Source organism: Oreochromis niloticus, linkage group LG14 (genome assembly GCF_001858045.2).
Source record: "Oreochromis niloticus isolate F11D_XX linkage group LG14, O_niloticus_UMD_NMBU, whole genome shotgun sequence".
NCBI classification, from domain to species: Eukaryota; Metazoa; Chordata; class Actinopteri; order Cichliformes; family Cichlidae; genus Oreochromis; species Oreochromis niloticus.
In genome coordinates this window covers 22,044,907-22,064,011 of record NC_031979.2, presented here as the reverse complement: position 1 = coordinate 22,064,011, position 19,105 = coordinate 22,044,907, and the positions used below count along the sequence as shown (strand labels likewise).

The 19,105-nt window shown below is 41.5% G+C and overlaps 1 protein-coding gene and 1 long non-coding RNA gene across 3 annotated transcripts in view; one reads left to right on the top strand and one right to left on the bottom strand.

Moving 5' to 3' along the window:
* Positions 1-1,149: 1,149 nt before the first annotated feature.
* On the bottom strand, positions 1,150-3,861 carry LOC102083042 (uncharacterized). 2 transcript variants are annotated; one of them, XR_003213851.1, is made up of 3 exons: positions 3,723-3,861; positions 3,404-3,454; positions 1,150-2,443 (listed from the first exon to the last, which is right to left on the bottom strand). It is a non-coding gene; the product is annotated as an uncharacterized LOC102083042 (long non-coding RNA). The 2 variants fall into 2 exon arrangements; XR_002064582.2 differs by lacking the exon at positions 3,723-3,861 and adding an exon at positions 3,541-3,671.
* arhgap35a (Rho GTPase activating protein 35a) overlaps positions 3,451-19,105 on the top strand; it is a 62,209-nt gene continuing 46,554 nt past the window's right edge. Inside the window, exon 1 of the mRNA XM_005455763.4 lies at positions 3,451-4,112. The gene's annotated coding sequence lies outside the window, so the exon portion shown is untranslated. The remainder of the gene's footprint in view (positions 4,113-19,105) is intronic.

Sequence of the window (19,105 nt, the reverse complement as noted above, 5' to 3'; positions counted from 1 at the left end):
GCACTCTCTTCTTCTTCTCTATTGTGCAATGTCTGTCACCTTCACTGTTAAATCGGTCTCCGTCTCATTCACACGTCTATTCTGTCTGGCTTCTATTGACTTTCATTCCTCTTCTCTACAGAGGATACCTCCACTTCTCCAGGCTCTCTTCCACGTGCTGCCTGATCTCACTACAGATCACATCATCATAGTCCAAAGAGACTTTTGTCTGCTCTATTTGTTTATACACATGGTGAAAATTGCTCACATACAGACTTACTAAATGTAAAAAAGTCCCCAAACATGATAGTGTATTTGTCACATACACAGTTAATCAAACTGATAGTTTTATTTATATCCACTTAATTATATTAGATTATTGCGTATAATTAGCATAAAGACGTATGAACAAAAAGGAAGATTTGTAGAATACAAAAGATTTATACCGAAACTCATTACAGGCTGAAAAGCAGCAATAGCCTATATAACTTATTTGCAGCCCCTTGAGGTTACATTATTTTTGGAGGTTGTTTTCTGCAGAGTCAGAGTTTGTTTACTGGTGTGCTTGGGCAGCCAGTTCACCGCAGAACATTGCCCAGACAGCTTGGACAGCTTGCCTCTGTTCTGGGTGTTTAGGGAGTCAGAGGTGGGGGGGATGGGGGACTGTGATTGTCAGGGATTGCACAACTGTGAGTGGAGGAATGCGCTGCCCTTGGGACTGAGACATATTTTAGCTGCAGATACAACGAGGACTGAAAGTGGGATGGAAAAAATAATAATAAAATGAAAGAGGAAACAAACCAGTGATTAAACAAAAAGTGCAGTGTTTTTCTTCCGTATAATGCTTGCAGCTGTGTTTTGATACTGCCGCGTATTTTAGAGTAAAATAAAAATAAAATTTGCCATGGTGGTTATATAAGAATTATACGCATAAACAGCACTGCATAGCAATGTTTTGTGATAGTCGCAAGACCTTGGCCTGTTTTAAAAACAAGTGGAGGTAGGCGAAAGGGATGTAAAACAGAGGCACATTATTCAACACACACTTTGACCCCAGCTAATCTTGGTTTGTGTGATTGGGGTCATGCAAATATTGCTGAGAACCTAGTGAGTAATGCAATGGGACAGAAGCGTGTGGACTTACTCAAACAGAGGACAGTGCACCTTGAACCCTGTTTGACTGTGTATTTAATGGTGGGTCACAATTCAAGCTTGTCAGAACACACATAGTGCACATTATGTACTTCAATTTAATAACTTATGTAAGAACAACATAATTTCTTTCCTATTTTTTTTTTATTACAAATGATTTTCTGCTATGTTTTGATTCTGCTATCCAACACTCCAGGAGGTTGAATACAGTAATAAACCTTTAAACACGATGGCTCTATTGTTTACAATGGTTTAGTCTTAAATATCCCCTAAAGTGCCAAATTCCAGTTCAAAACAATAAATTGAGTTCTACGGCCACACAAACTATTTGTTTTCATATCACACAGAGTTTAGATTACCAGATCGGAATTGCATGTTCTTGAGAGTTCAAGGAAGGACTAACAGGGAGAGAGAGGAAGCGAGTGAATGAGAGAGAGAGAGAGAAAGAATTTCAAGAGAGGGTCTCACTGCTAGACACTAAACATCTGTTTGAGCTATTAGTACAGGCTGTTGTCTTGTACAACACTGCAGATATTTCTCCAATGTATCTCAACTCTCTGCCTTAAAAGCGTAATTTTTTAAATGGCTTTAATCAAAGTAGAAAACACTTCGCAATAACTCTTGACGAGCACATAACTCAGTGAACAACACTTATAATTAGGACTAACCTTTAAGATGATTAATTTTTCTCAGGAAAGGCATTAAACATTTCCTCTCTCTGCTGTTCAATAACAGTTTAGGTGGAAGTCCTTGGGTGAATGCACAACAAATCTATCACAAATGATTCAGCCATTAACTATTTAAATCTATTAAGCAACAGTTCTGTGCAAAAGTCCTCAGCCAATCATCAATGCTAAGTGAACCACTTAGTATTGACCTATGAATCATTCAACCATAAAAAAGGAACCTAACTCAAAAGATGAACCACACCTGGTTTTCTACACATAGCAGATATCAGAAAAATTAACAAAGAGACTAATTAAATTTGTTTCTTTAGACACTTTTGTTACTAGCAGTCTGTCACAATCAAATCATTTTGTAATTAGTTCCTCTCTTGATAAGGTGGCTGTCAAGAAGCCATTCCTAAGGAAAGGGAACAAGAAGAAAAGATCAGTGGCAACAGGAGTGACGGATCCACATTTGAAGTTTTTCTCAGTTGAAATCATCATCAGTATGTGTAGAGGAGATCAGGGCAGGGGTAAAACAGGGAGTGTCTAGAGTCATCAGCAAAACATGGTAGAGTGTTTGCCATGGTTTGGGTCTGCAGTTCAGCGGCAGTGGTGTGAGGGATCTGATGGGAACTGATGAAATCCTGAATACAGAAATATAGAGTCAAATTTTGATCCATCATCAAAATACCATCCCATTAGCATCAGCTTCATTTTAAAGCATGACTATGACCTCAAACACACTTCCAGTGCAGTCAAAGGATACCTAAATTAAAAAAACACATATGGGAACTTTACTGACGTAGCTCATTAGAATAGTTCAAACTTTGTTTTTGCCTTATATACTGTATTTTCACATATCCTTACAGATGTTTCAATAAATCGCTGCACCTATTTCCATTTTCCTGGGAAAATATAAAGAAACGAATGGGTTATTCAAGACCTTTGCATAGTGTTGTATAACTAATGCTTGAATCTGTCCGGGGAAATGGTGGTCAGTTTTGCAAGGAAGTGGTATGGGAGCCGTGGGGGCCATGAACGCAAATGGGCCAAAATAAAATAAATTAATCACAGTCATGATAACATAAACACATTTCTTTTTTTATGCTTAGAAATAATAAATAACAGTTTCATGTTTAACAGTAACCCAAGATGAGGCATTAAAGACATTAGCCCCACTTTGATACAACTCACAAATAAGTCCATGTTGTACAACGGAGCTAGTTTGCTGTTCTTCAATTTAAAATAAAAGAAAGAGCTATAAAGAAACGAAACTGGAAAGTAATAGAAATAGTTAAAGTAACTAGAAGTAGCTGGTTGCTAGCTAAAGCATAGTCACCCTTTGTTTGCATGTGTGTGTTTTTTGTTGTTTCGAATATTTTCAAATATTTCTTTTTAATTTCTAATGTATTCAGCATGTTATATGCCAACTATTTTCTTTTAGTTTAAATATACATACGTATGGAAGAGTATTATGATGGCTCATTTGAAATAAATTCACTGTTGTTCTCGGCTTACTAGTCACCATTAGCTACGCCTTAATAGTGTGGCGGTGAGCAGCGTATCATAAACAGTCTGCGTTTGTTGTAATTGTGTATATTTACCGCTGGGCGAGAGTGTCTCTCTGTGAAGAGCATGCCGCCATTACTGGGAAGCTGGGGGAAAAAATAGACTTAAACACAACGTCACACATTTATCCTGCAAGGGGCTTAACATCAGAAAGGGAAAAAAACACACACACACACACAAGGCTTTCGTACGAACTGTTGTACTCTTCCAACAGCGGCGCTTTTTTGTAAATCAAGGCTGATCCTTGTGGTCGCGTTTCCTGCGGACTCTTTTTTTTTGTAAATTTTTGACACAACAAAGGAAATAATAATTGGTCAAAACAACGTGGTGGTGAACCAAGAAGGGAAAACACACCGAAACAGCGCTTTCCAACGCCGGCCCCCCTTTTCTCCTCCTCGCAAGACGTTTCCAGCCGTGGTGAAAAAAACTGAAGTTGAGCAGGATTTTTTTTTCCTGCCCTTTTCGCTACTAGAATTTACTTGTATTTTTTCCAGACTGGGAGAAAAGACAAACCATCTATGTATCTCGTGTCTGAAAACTTCAGACTGATGTAAGTGAACACCCTATGTGGGAAGCAATGGACAGACAGCCTGTTTACTGAAAAGGCGGAAAATAATCGATGTGAGAGCTTGTAGGGAGTGTTTTTGTCTGGTTTTTAAAGTATTTCCCCGGCTGCGGGTCGCAGAGGAGCACGGAGAGGAAGAAAGGAGCGGACAAGAGCAGGACAGAAACGGGAATGATATGGTATGTAGACTGTAGCTTTTCGGCCACGATTGTGTGTGTGTGAGTCAGTGTGAATAAGCAGTTTTTAGACCTAACTAGTATTGGCAAAAGGCATTTTAAGGCGTTCACCTGATTTTACTTCTCCTAACATTGCAGCTTGGGTTGCAGTGAAGTGCTGCGAGTAACAAGAAACTGGGAGTTAACCCCAGTCCCCCTCCCCTCCACGGGGGCTGGCTTGATTTGAAGCCCGTTAATAGTAATCATAATGACTGCGTGATGATACGTGTGTGTATTAAAATAAAAGGCGTTCTTATGCAGGTTAGGGGTTAGCGTGTGCTTGTTTAAATGGGACGTTTACATAGGAGAAAGGGACTGAGGGGGGTGGGGGTCTTAAAAATGGATCCTGTCCAAACCTTACAATTGTTTGGACAACAACACCTGGAATGCATTGGTCTGTCAGACCTGGAGAAACTCCAGGCTATGTCTGAATGTAAGGGGCAAACAGGACTTGAAATCGGGGTAGAGCAGATAGGATGTTTGGGGTAGGCTGAAGATTGTTAAACAGTTGTGTCACAGCATGTTTGCATGTTCAGTTTATTTCTTACTATGCTCTGCTTTAAAAAAATGACTTTGTTTTAAAAAAGCTTTGTTTATTGTAACTTCTTACATTTAAGTCGTATGTAAGGTCTTAATATACTACGTTTTCTTCAAGCAAAGATATTTTAGCCTTTATCGAATGTATCATTAACTTTGTAAATGCCAAAGCTGCACAGGGCTGTCTATTTCATATAGTTGGCTAATGCCTGAGGGTACCTGTACTAACTTCCTCATTTCCTTTACCCAGCCTGTCACACAAAAGGCTGTGTTCTTCCTAGAAAGCATATAAAACATGTCAAGTTATTTCTCACCAATCTCAGGTGAGAATATTTATGTTGGCTCGCTGAATGTGGAATGTCCACCCATTTGTCCTTTGGTTCTGGGCTGGTTAGGGTGACCTAATGGAGACAATTAACACTATTAATCTTTTTTTATGCCAGGACTAGTCACCAGTGTGTCACAGCCTAATCCTGCAGCAAAGTGGTCATTGCCCTGGAAGCCACTCCCTTTTCTTTCTTTCTGTTTCTTTCTTTAATTTTTTTTTTTTTTTTTCCTGTGAGCCCTTCCACTGGACTTTGGTGCTTTTAATTCAAAGAGTGATCCTTCTACATGAGGCATTTAAGACTGACTGACAATGGCTGATTTTAAAGCATGAGATCTCTGTGTAGCTTTATGACGTTGCCTTAAAACAGAGTATCCATTGGTTTGATCTGTGCTGCTGTGTCATTGCCAGTTAAAGGAGACATTTTAAAACAGGAACCTTGATAATGGGTATGTGCCTTTGGTGTTGTGCATCCTTTTCAAGCAAGTAGGTTGAAGCACACATTTACTAGCTGTGCTTGGATATGTGCTTTTTGATGAGTTTTCCTCCCTTTGATCTTAATCAGCCTTGTCAGGAAGACCATACTGAGGAGGAGAAGCACACAGACTCGTATGCAAACTTTTCTTAGTAAGATGGTCTCTTTGCGCTCAGGTAAATGCATTAACAGCTGTCAGCACTTCTGTTCTGTGCTTGATTGGGCCCTTTGCAGTGCAGTCACACCTCTCCAGGAAGCCTCTTCTTCCCCTAATAGCCGTGCCATTTGCCCAGGCAGCAGGCTAGCTACCAGCATACCCACTCACCCCTGTCAGTCTGTCTCTGGGATCATGTTGTGAGTCCTGGGCTTGAACATGTTCCCGAGATTAGAGGAGAACAGGCTTTGTTTGTCAGCATGTAGGCCAGAGATGAGAATGCATCCTTTGATGAGGACACTGTTCTGTCCCGTATTATGTGAACAGATAAATCCCGGGTTTTTCATGCTTTGCAATAGAAGCAGCATAGGAGCACTTACTCCTTGCAGCAAATCTAAGATGTCAGCTCACTTGTTTTCTCAACAGTGGACCAGTGGGGAAAAAAACGAGGAAAGGTAATTAGAAATTACCTGAGCCCTGTAGTGTGAAACATTACTGAATTCACTAAGCCAAGCAGTGATTAGTTTATTTCAATAGGGCGAAAGTGTCTCGGGCTTGTAACACAGCACGGGCCGCTTTGCAGTGTCGACCCAGACGCTTAGATTTCTACTGTGCTGGCTGAATTAAATGGTGGACTTGCACCTGCTCCAGTTTTACTGCTTGCATACCTGTCAGAGTGAAGTTACTCCACCTGCCAAGCATGGAAAATTTTTTCCTACTCATCAGAAAACGCGTCGTTCGCTAAATCTCGTTCCTCTTGTATTACAAGAGAGGTTTGCTTGCGAGTCACTGTAAGTCTGTGTTTGATGGAGAAAGGAGCTAATTATAGCGGGCAGCTTTGGAGTTTGGTGGACCAGATTACAGTCACTCTCCTCTCAATGGCTGCCTTGTTCTAGTGGCTGATTATTAGGCAGAGAGAAGTGCATTCTGGGATGATTGTATCTGAATTTCCATTAGAAAGTGTGCCTGCCTCAGTTGAACTGAGGTTCTCTTCTCTCCCCACTGTTTCGGCTCTCTTGCTCATTACAGATTTGCAGATGGGCACAGGCTGATATAAAGGCCTCTGTACTGTGGCCCTGTTCTGTTCCAGAGCCAGTTTAGCTCTGTACCCTGATTGACCAATTTATTTACGAGGGAAATGACCCTGTTTTGAGGGAACAAAAAGATTAGAAAGTATTACTAATATTCCTATTCATTGGCCCTTTTTAACAAATTTGTGATCTGAGAATATTAAGTTCAACACAAATCCATCATTGTTGTACATTTCTAGATAAAAATAAGGGCTTTGGATATGAACAGTGGTTTGAATGGTGGCTGTACGGTTCTATTGAGGTACTTTAAAATAGCATTAATGTTTAAAAAAATACAGTGCTGACAATGTTTGAAATTACTGTGACCGTCGAGATAAAGGACCACAGAGGAATGGTGACCTCTGGACACGAACAGCCCTGTTTTGTCTTTTGCAAATGTGATTACACAACAGAAGGACGAGAGCTGAACATGAAGGAAGATCTTTAGGAACGAGGAAAAGTGAGAGAGTGACGCCACAAAGTGGGTTTTCAGTTTTTGGGTGGGGGGGGCCGCTACAAGGATGTTTGAGTAAAGTAAAGTGTGAACAAACTGCTGCCAGTTTCTGCTTCAGGCTGTGTTCCTGGTATGTGCCCTTTCAGCTTTGTGCTCAGGGATCAACCAATCAATGGCAGCCATAAGTAACCCTGCTGCTTGGCTATTGGACACAGCTGAATTCCATGACTCAGCACGGCCGTAGATAAGATGTTATGATTGAGGCTCTGCCAATAAAACGAGGCCACTGCCCGGAGTTCAATAGGTTGGACTTCTGCTTCTATGATTGCACGCACAAAGTTTGCACCACCTACACACACTGCCAACATGGTTCTTATCCTTAAAGTTCTCTGAGGTTTATGGACTATGCAGGGCACAAGCTTAAAATGAGAGATTTGTCATGCATAAATACACGCTCCATTACATTATCATGTTAAGGGTATAATGGCCTCTGATGGTTTTTTGGATGAGTCATTGTTTATACGGACTGTTGAAAGCCTGTAGACATTTGAAACCTCTCTCACTCAAAAAAAAAGGCAACAAAAAGACTGCTCTGAAATCCACCTACATAAGTATTAAAGGATAACTCTGAGCATGTTTGCAATCTGTGGATGCATACACGCTCACACGCTCACACTCATTTCCCACACTAAAGCAACACTTGGTTTTCATTTTTGTCTTAACCTGTCGTGCTGACCTAGCCCTCATCTCATTCGCAAGTCCTAATGCGTTATTGCCAAAATTGGGCTGGAGTGAGCAGGAGAAGTCTGTGTTTGTCATTGTTTGACTTTTTTTTTTCTGGAGCTTCTCCCCCCGATGTTGGTCCTGAATTTCCTGAAGGAAGTCCACTCACGATGCCTGGTCATGTGTTTATGCAAGGGGGATGGGGATGGAAGGCCAAAAGGAGTGGATAGGGTGGAGAAGAGGAGAGCTGAGGGTCAAAGGTGAGGGTAGGAGTTAGAAAGTGGCAACAATGGAGCCAGTTTTGTTCTTCTTTTAAGGAAGAATGGTGGCAAAATGAGAAGAAAGATTGGCTGTCTGTTAGAAAAATCCAGCATGGTAGCAGAAAAAAAAGATCAAATCCTGACCAATCAGCTGTCATGACTGTTCTGGAAAGATATAGACAAGTTTTAACACAGACCCTCCCTTTGAACTAGTACTACCAAAAAGCCAAATTAGAATTGAGCCTCACTCAGTAGTACTTAAAACGTTAGTGCTCCAAGCACAAAGACAGTAGCATGTGTACATGTATTATTAAAAAAAAATCTACTAACTTAAATATTTAATCCATATATTCAGCGTAAAATAGTTTTAGTGAAAGATTGTCTGTCTTTTTTGAGTTAAACAAAGTCATTTTGATTAACTGGAACTGTTTTGCAGACTTGGCTCACTCCAGTTATTCTTATTGTTTCAATATGAGTCTGACGTCATCATGTTAGTGGTCGTGTTAAAGCAGGCTGGACGAGAGCAACCGCAGATTGTACCAAATATGATCATGAAAAGCAACTACCAGCCAGCACCTGCTTGTCAGGTTTAGTCTGCACTGGACAGTCCCAAGAGGGAGTGTCTGAAATGTTCTTGAGAAGTAAATTAGTTAAACTTTCTTTTCTTTTTTTTGAGGTTGTGGTAACCTCATTTGATGAAAGAGATAAATGAAAAATATGTGTAAGTATAAGTGGGTGTATAGTGTGGTGGTTAACACGTTCTCCTAACATGTGAAAGGTCCCCGGTTCAGTGCTGGGAGGAGACACAAATCCCTGGGAGGGCTGCTTCAGGAAGGGCATCCAGCCAAAGCAAACATGTCAATCCATCCGCTGTGGTGACTCCTTGCAAATAAAGGAGCAGCTAAAGGAAGCTACTTAAACTATAATCACAAGATCTAAACTGTACTTTCACTATTAAGTATATCATCAAGAGGCGTTATCTGTTTTTTTTCTAGCTCTGTTTGCTTATGAGTTTTAAAACTTTCTGCTTGTACTTGCTGTCCTAAGTCGTGGCATGTGCTGTGGGTGGTATATGTGTTTTTAAGTGAAGCAATAGTTTTGTGTATTCTGATACAACTTGTTGTATGTCCATCTTTTGTGAAAGTAGAGAGCGTTAGAGGGCTGGATTTTTCGAACATTTCATTTTAACGGCATGTTTCTCTCTGCAATCTTATTGTTTAGCGGTGGAGCCCTCGGAGCATCACCAGTTGGATTAAATTCACTGGGAAAGAAGGGGGGAAAAAAAAGAGGTTTGTGTAACAGCAACTTGTGTATTTCAAAGAAACTTTGAGGTTGGGCTGTTATCTGTGAAGACTGGCTGGAAGCTCTTTCTGTCAGCCATAATATTGCAACTCAAAACACAAAGCAATAACTAGAATCCGCACCTCAGCTTCTCACCTCAGCTGTTTGCTTTTCATTTCATTTTAACTCATTATTAGCAATAATTAGATTGGGTGGCTAGTTGAATGTGGTGCAGAAATTATTTTAGTGTTTGGCAGTGTACAAACAGGAGACTGTGTGCAGAGGTAGGAAATGAGATGGTGGTGCTGTAATTGGGTTTAGATTTGTGTGTGAGCAAAAAAACCCCCCCAAAAACACCTGCTTTAGGTTTGTTAATTCTCTTAGATAATGATGTTGACGCTGCTACAACATGAGGTTTAGTTTGCATTATCCCGACTTGATGTCTGTTTATCGTGACGTCTCTTACATGCTGCTTCTGCCTGGAGTCCTGACAACTTTATTGGAGGTGTCGGCATACACCTGCGATGCTCAGACAGAGGAGAGGTGGAGAGTGGGAGGCTGAGAAGTGTTCTGTTTCTGAAATATTCTAATTAAGGTTGGCAGCTTTAATCACAGACTGATAAGCATTGGAGAAAAAAGAGAGGGACAGGAGTTGAGAGGAGGGCTTGCAGACCCAGACAACCAGATGTCTCAAAAAGAGGTTCACTGGAAGTTTTTCATTTATGAGTTGTGTAGATTGCTTATGCTGCCCCTTTGCGTCCTCTTTTCTCTCCTGTTTTTTTTATTTTTTTATTTTTTACAGAATGTTTTTGTTTATTTCTGTTCCCATGGCGCCCTCCATCACTGGTTTTTCTTGCCCTTGGAGAGCAGCGCAGTGGTCGTCTGAGCCGCGGTTAAGGACACAGGAAGGGCACCACCTTGTCACTAGACGTTTGCTTCAGATGCCACTTCAGGGGGATCTGGGCAGCACTGTGGCGGCCTTTGGCATCTCCACAGTGAATACGTGCTGACGCTGTCTCTCTCCTGCACATACATGGCTGCACAAAAAAGCCTTGTATCTGGAGAGGGGACATGTTTTACAATGTTGTGATTAGGTATTCTGAAGTTGTATCTTGCCAAAGGCATTTTAACATGTGCAAATCATTACCTGGCTGTTAGTGGTTAGTATTCGTGTTTGATCCAGCTCGACTCAAAATGTTTCAGAACTGGTTGTTTTGAGTAATAAGGGCACTGAAACTGTGTGGGGAAAAGAAACATGTACACTACTTTCTGTACACCCAATGAGAGCAACAGCAGCTGACCTTTCCTCACGCTCATAACATAACTGTCAGTTAACTGTGGTTCTGGCCATTCGGCAGCTATGTGACAACGGACATCATATCCTTTTTAAGGTGAGAAGATAAGGTGGCTGTTCATAGCCATTTGTTATCACAGGCAGTGAGCCCCTGACACCTCCACATCCCTTATCTGGCTTTGTCCCAGTTTTTGGCCCAAGCCTGGGCTCATGCGTGCCCAAGGCTGATGAGTAAGCACTGCTCAGCCTGCGGATGGCTGTGCCTGCCGTTATCGATCGCAGCGGCACCGCCTGTCATCCAGCCACCACTTAGCTAATGATGCCCATGCTATTGTCTCACGGTTTGGAAAACTGCCATTAAACAGAAAGTGGCGGCTGATGGCGGCGTCAGTGAAAATTTATTTTAATAATAGAGGAGACACACCTAAAGCGGGATCCACTGTAGCGTGCTTGTGTCCATCTGTGTAGGTATTTGACTTCACAGAGTGGAAGGATTTGGGGATTTTCAGCCTACACCGATGTCCATGTGCACAGGCCGCCAATAAAAAGCAGTGTTTGAAAAGTGGGTTTAAGCAGGAAAGAAGGGAACTGCGAAAGGGAGACGTTAGAAATTATACCAAAGATCAAAAAAAGCAACAAGAGAAGCACAGACAGTGGCTCCGGTGGACTGTTTTGTTTTTCACGCTGCTCCCACAGATGCAGCATATAGACAAAGCTGTGAATAGGCTCTCTCTAGGTCCAACCCACAGCCATACCACTTGTTTAAAGGAACATAGGCTGACCGATACTCTGTTATGCTGTCCTTATCACAGGCTGTGCTTTCTTTCTGCCCACTCCCTGTCTTTCTGTTGTTGGCTGTCTTTGTTGTGACGCTGGTTGGTTCATCTGCATGAAAGACAGACCATGATTTCCACCAGTCTGCAACACTTTGTGCTGACCTGGTTTTGACCGTGCTACTCCGACTGTTACTGTTGTTAGGCAAACACACATACACGTGTGCTTAATAAAAAAACCCCTGTGATGAATCACGTGAAATGCTTTAATCTAGAGGATATCCGTGACGCGCAGTACTCTTTAAAACTTCTAGACATTTTAGTTGCATCCGTCAGGCAGTCCCAGCAAAGGAAGTTGACTTATCTGTGCCAAATTTAATCTGAAGGGTGAAACCATCCAACCATACAGAGTCACAGATTTTCAGTATTGACACTTATGTTGTAGGCCTCACAGTATCTGGAGCTCAACACAATGGAGTTACTCTAGGATTACATGATGTGGCTGAAGCTACTGAGACAGGATTAACCACAGAAGAAATGCTTGAAGTTTCCCAAGACACTTGGAAAAATTGACCCTGCAACCTTCAAACGCTACATACAAGTATACCAAGGAGAAACTGCGCTGTTTAAAAGTAAAGAGTAGTCGGACTAAATACTGATTTGATTTCGTTTGTTTTTGTGTTTACTCCTCTTTGTGCTTCTGAAAGCAGCCTCGCTTAACAGTCATTAATATAGCTACTGTGCCATTTTAGAGGATTGCACATGGATTGCACATGGATTTCTCTGAGTTGGGGTTTCCTGGTGGTGACATGGGTCATTTCTCTTCTCAGTGCCATAATTTCCCAGGATGCAGTAGAGGCCCCAAGGTCCATAGCTCTTATGTCAGAGTTCATTTCCTGTTGGAGTGCTCCAGCAGCTCCTGATCCACCATTTTCTAACATTCCTGACAAGAACTGGAGTAATCCGTGTCACTTCCCCATCAGTTATTTAAAATGGGTTTTTTCTTGTTTTCGTTTTTTAGAATCAGCTGAGGGAGTTGCGGGGAATTTCCCACAAATTACCCAAAAATTTGAAACCATGTTGAAGTCAGTTTACAGTGAATAAACGAAGTGTAGTTGAAGTGAAACTATGCTTGAAACAGCAGTGTGAAATCATGCATCTAGTTTAAGATTAACCTACTGACGTTAACTTTATGAATCACAGAAGGGAGAGAGTGCAGTGGTTTAAAAAGGAAAGCGTCTCCTTTCACTTCTGTGAATGATTACAAACCACAAACATAACTCGTGCATCTTCATTTGTTGCTTTCCTGACTTGCATGGATATTGTGATGATAAAGGTAAAGAAAACATGGGTGAAGAATGTAAACATTTTGTTTGTTCGAAATTGCTGTTTTTGGTTCGAAGGTTATTCGGAGAGAAAGATGGCCTCACCGAAGCGCAGCTTACATCCGTCAAGGAGAAGACACTGCAGACCTTTGTGGGAAAATGTTGCTGTGAATGCAGTTTGTTGTTGACGGGTTGATTTCCTGTAGCTTAAATCCATGTGATTTCCCAAAAAAACTCCAAAACATAGTTTTGGTGGAAAAGATGAATACAAGACGTTGGCATTTGAGTGGGAAAAGGAGAGAATAATGCATTTATACTGAAAAGAAGAGATGCAGCATTTAGATTTGGCTGAATATCGTAATTGTCACCATTTGCACAGGTGTATGTGACCTTTCAAATCAAATGCAATTGAAATTCGGCATTTACAAACGATTGCATCCATTAAAGAAGAACTCCAGGTATTTAGCGTCTACTTCAAGGGTTTCAGATTTCTGAGAACTTGTGCAACAGTGAAACTGGCTTTTGCATTTGTAGTTTAGTCGGTGTGGATCTTGCATTTCAAGTGTTCAAGCCCAACTGAGTCATTTTCCCTGAATTGGCTAAGCCTTGCCAGAGCCACACACAACTGTTTTTCCACGCACTGTGTAGACCGCAACTAGTAAAAGGACGTTTACATGTGCCCTTAACAATGAATTAAAGATTAACACTTACTAAATGTTTAAAAAGGCGTTTCGAGAACACTGATTGTGTGAATGTGTAACTGAACTGTTGAGGTTTCCAATGCGGTGCAGAAATACAGGATCATATCATATCATATTAATATAGTATTTCAGTATTTGTGAATTTTCTGTGGCTTATAACTCAATTTTACAATGATCCCAAGAAAGAGCGAAGGTGCCTCGCAAGCTTATGTGTCGCTACCGTTACTCCTGCACAAAAAAACCAAAACAGTTTATTCATGTTTATTCATGCAGGCTCTTATGCTTTAAGTCCTGCAGTCACACCACAAGGCAAAGCAGTTAATCACTAACGACTCTGAATGACTAATGGCGTGCTCATCCACCAGCGATTGTGGATTCGGTTTTAAAAATTTCATTTGTTCTCAGTTGTTTTCTGTATTTGGTCATCAAGAGCACATCGATTCAAAACAGCAGGGATTGTGGATAAGAATTCTTAATTTCTGACATGAAAGTTGTGTAAATTACATTTAGGAAATGATTTTAATGTGTTGTATTTATTGCATTACTATGTTAGAGCTAACAAATCTTAAGTCACAGTTCTGCTTCCTCCATAAAACACACCTGTGACACTTTAAGCATTACAAACGCTGATGGGCACTTTTAGAGTTACAATTTTCAGCTCACAAATGCTCTATCTATGTAAGCACTTTGTGGGCATGCCAACAGTAAGGCTTTAGGTTAACCAGAAGGTAACATTAGTGGTATGTCCATGTTGAGACTTTAAGACTACAACAGAATAGAAACAGCATCTGTTAGATTACGCAATAGCGTTTTACACCATGTGCTACAGTTTTGTGCACATACCACATGACTCAAAGTAAGACTTTTTATTTAGAGCACAATATTTTAATTTTTTAAATTATTATTATTTCACCCACAGTTACAGTCCAGCGCTAACTGCATAGTTTCAGCATGAGTTGAGCTTATATTTCCTTCCCATATTCACCGTAGTCACGCCTCATTCCAGGTTTTGGGTTACAACACTTTTTGTGACAGAAAGAAGCAGGGAGCAGATCCTGATTTACTCAAAGGTGCAGTGTAACAGTTAATAATTTTAAACAGACCCAGAAAGGTTTCTGGTCATGTCGAGAAGTTTTGTCACCACAAAAAAACAGTGAAAAATTATTCAAAAAAGTTCCTCGAGCAGCTCTATCACCTGCTCTTTGTGTGTGTGTGAAAATATGCGTGTGCTTTAGAGAGATCTAGAGTCACAAAGAAGTGATTTGGAACTTGAAATAACAAGACTAAGAGAATGATTGTACAAGGAGAAGATCCAAAGTGTATTATATCCATTAGCTTAGGAGTTGACGTAACATGTCAGATTCTTTCATTCTTACATGTTTTGATTGCAGTTCTTGTTTTGAAGCTCTTTGGAAAGATGGATCAAACCAGTGCCCAAGACTAGTTTAACCTGCCCTTAAACAATGATTCGAGGTGTTCCACATGAGCAAGTTTAGGCCCTAAGCAACCCTATTTCAGTAAGAGTCCCATCCACAACTTTTCAGTTTTCGCTTAACAACTTTGTGAATACATCTTCTCTCTGTCTGAGGTCTCCCGGTGTTTGAACATCGTGATTTAGGCTGTAGGAAATTTTGCCGCTCTGACTGTTCACATGCAGCTTTTAGACTGCAAAGCTGAGCTTCCATTTAAGGCCTTGCCTTTTCCTCTCTTCCTTTCAGTCGTGCCTGCTCCTTCAGAGGTTATAGTTGACAGGAGACATGGGTGGGTGATGTCAGCCCTTTCCTTAGGGAATTCAGGGGTCCTCAGGGGTCCTGTGAGGTTGGGCAGCAGCTCCAGACGGGAAACGGTGATGGTAGAGAGGGGAAGGAACAGCTCGCTTTTGTTTTGCTTTGTTTTGTTTTGATCACGTCCGTGCTAAAGAGGGAGACACAGGATGTCGATGGTAATGGCTCTATTGCCAAGAGGGGCTCAGTCATGAGCATTTGTGCATATACATATGTTGGAGCTGTTGGAAATACTTGGCACACCACCAGTTTTCCAGATTTAAGTTTAAATCGCAGTTTTGCTTCCTTTTGCATTCATTTTTTTGAGAATTTCTTTGTTTTTGCTACAAGCGTGTAAAAGAAGTTTGTGTTTCTTGCAGCAGGAGTTTTCCCAGCTTTTCATGCAGAGATTGCATTCGTTAATGCTGGGTCGCTGACTTGTTCAGAAGGTGTATAATATTTAACATCATGTGCTAAACACTTGAGCGGTGGTTGTGAGAGCTCTGCTAGCGCGTGGGGTGTTGCTCCTGGGTCTCACTGATGATGTACCATTGTAAACAGTTCCCACTGCTTGCACAGCTGGGGCACACTTGACAACCTCTGCAGTGCATGTGAAGTGGGATGGGGAGGAGGCAGTCGGAGAGAGCTGGGTTAGCGCTGGGCGGCGAGTGACTGGACTGATACAGCAGCGGAATGCTTCGAGGGCCTTTGGGGCACGATACGAACTGCAAAAAGGAAAAGTGAGTTCAGGGGAAACAAGAGCATAAAACTGATTATAAATGACAAATCCCCAGCTCTTGCAAGCAAACGGTGTTACCTGCTCTATTCCGAGGATGGTAAAATGCAATCACAACAGCTCTGAGCCCAATTCAATCTCCTGTATGTATTCTGCGTGCATGTGTTGTGAGTACCATTGTGTTTGTGGCCTCTCCGATTTCGACAGTGACAGGAAATTTTGCCCCTCCTCTTCACTGTCCTCCCTTCATCCTCTACCCTCTGCTCGCTGCCTGGCGCTGATTGGCTGGAGGGAAAGCGAGGGATGAGGTTTTGTCGTCTAATCTGCCAGCAGATCGCCTCTGATGGGTCTCTGTAGAATGGCTTTAGTAAATTACTGTTCCAGGGAAGGGCAAATCCCTTCTATCAGATAGCAGCTCTCTCTTCATCTCTCCCTCTATTCCAAGTCCCACACTCTTTCTCTTCAGTACGTCAGTCAGGCTCTGACTTTATCTTTTTATCGCCATCTAACTCTCCTGTTCCCTTCACAGTTGTCCACTACTTGTGTTTTTTCTTCTCTTCTCTTCTCCTCTTTTCTTTTCCCTCTCGCTTTTTTAAACTTGAACGCCTCCCGATGCACACCTGTTTGTGCGTCTGCACATTACACCTGATTTTCTGTGCCGATGGGCCTCACACCTGGAGTGAATTAGATGAGCTGGTGTCAGAAAGAGACGCGCTGTGAGTTTTGCTCCGAGGCTACTCATTGACATCGGCACATTACAGTCCCTGTGAACAGTTTCCCCTATTCCCTGGTGTGTTCATGCGTGTTAACAAGATGGACCAGTTTTGAGAGCAGCCATCTTGCCTCTCAGTGTGTGTGAAATTGCACAAGATAATACAGTACATCCTGAAGAAGGGTGTTTGCGGATTAGAGGGGAACTGTTTTATGCATATGGATTTAGTTTTGCATACCTGTGTCACAAAAGATATCGCAGGAATAAAGAAGATTAGGGAGGGAGAAGGATATTGAAAAAAACAAGGGAGTGTTTTTGTCTACCTGTAACTTGCTGTGTGGGTGCACTTTTGCCTGAGGTGGGGAATGTTGCTTGGCATGAAAAGCTGAGTGAAGCCAAACTCCAAGTGACCTCCTGTGTTTTGTTACAGCTCAGTCTAACTCCTCCTCAGTTGTGTGAAACTGCCAGCATTCTTCTGCTCTGTAGTGACATATGGTAGCCAGGCATGTCTGATGTCACAAAGTACCATAGTTTCTGTGATGATTCTCTGTCTTGACAATTTGCAGGTGGCGTATGGTGAAAGGTGGAGACGCCACACGCGAGCACATTTCAATTTAAAAGGGAGATTTGTAGAAAATGCTGCCATGGGAGAGATCACTGTTGTTTCTGTTGAATATCTCTGAGCTACTGAAGCCACTTCAGTATTATACATGCATTATTTGTGTTTTAATACTCACTCATAGGGTGCTTAAATCACTGTCAAAGACACTGAGAGGCACTGTCATAGCATAGAAATGATCCAAAATGCACTGCAGGATAGGCTACATGATCTCAGCTTGCTTTGGGGACCAGGCCTCAGTGTCTCTTAATGCCGGTGGCTGTGACGTCATAAGCGAGGAAGCATAAGTGCAGCTAGAAAGAATAATGGTCTGTGCTGTGGCTAAAAACAAATGGCCATCCTGCTTTCTAATTGTCGCTTGCCAAGAGCTTCTGCCATTGTTTTGTTTACTGTTTATACTTCTATATTTCCTCTTATGTCATACGGAAGGCAAACTGTATGCTGCAGTGACTCATCCCATCTTGGTACAAAGTACTACCTAACCAGCTAGTGCTGGTTTTTACCCTTATATAATACCATATTTTGCCATTAGTAGAAATATATTACAAATATTTCTTGAACAGAATGCCATACCTGTACGTTTTAATTTTGGAATGTTTAAAACTCCCTCTTTTATGATGAGATTTTTTTCTTGGCTATACTGTTACCATGATGTGTTTCACTAAACACGATTCACATAACCCAACCCACTGTTTTGTAACTGTTTTATGAGTGTTTGCGGTTAAAGTAGAAGTTTTGAATCATACACTGGCTTTGATCATTTGCAAGATAAGCGCTTTACAAGAAATGCCAAAACTCTAATCATCTGAAGGAATTTGTCTTTGGCGCCTTTGTGTTGGGGGTAAACACACATTTCTTGACGTGTGGACCTTGCTGTTGCACAAACAATTGTACTTGGTCACCAGTTGAGTCCAAGATAAGGGCGAGAGCACAGTTAACATTGCAGATGCATTATTGCTGCAATAAATAATTCTTATCATTTACTCAATTTTCTCCTGGAACTTCTCCTGACTCGGCCAAAGTTTACATAAATTTGGTGGCAATGATCAAGAGGAAGGATTGTTGTTGACTTTGTCTGTCTACAGATTTAACTGATGCATTCAAGTCAATATTACTCCGACTGGAAGGATATAAGAAACAGTAATGATAAAAGTATATGCACAGTACTGGGCAAACGTGTTGAGTTGCCTGTCATATTTATATATATTTTTAAATATGTATTTTGCTTCCAGGAGCGGTATTGAGCAATAGTTATCCAGGCGTTCAAGATAGAAAACAGGTGCAGAATTATTGAAATATGTTCAAACATACACACAAATTCAGAATATAAGGCAAAAAGAGTTTTCACAATTCTAAAAGAGTGTGTAAGTTGATATTTGGTATGATGGTAATATGATTTGTATAGCGCTTTTCTAGTCCCTAAGGACCCCAAAGCGCTTTACACAACCAGTCATCCACCTATTCACACACTGCTGATGGCAAGCTACATTGTAGCCACAGCCACCCTGGGGCGCACTGACAGAGGCGAGGCTGCCGGACACTGGCGCCACCGGGCCCTCTGACCACCACCAGTAGGCAACGGGTGAAGTGTCTTGCCCAAGGACACAACGACTGAGACTGTCCAAGCCAGGGCTCGAACCGGCAACCTTCCGATTACAAGGCGAACTCCCAACTCTTGAGCCACGATCGCCACATTTATTCTTCAACACAGCCTGAACTCTCTTAGGCAGCTGTCTTGTAATTTCTTTAAGTAGT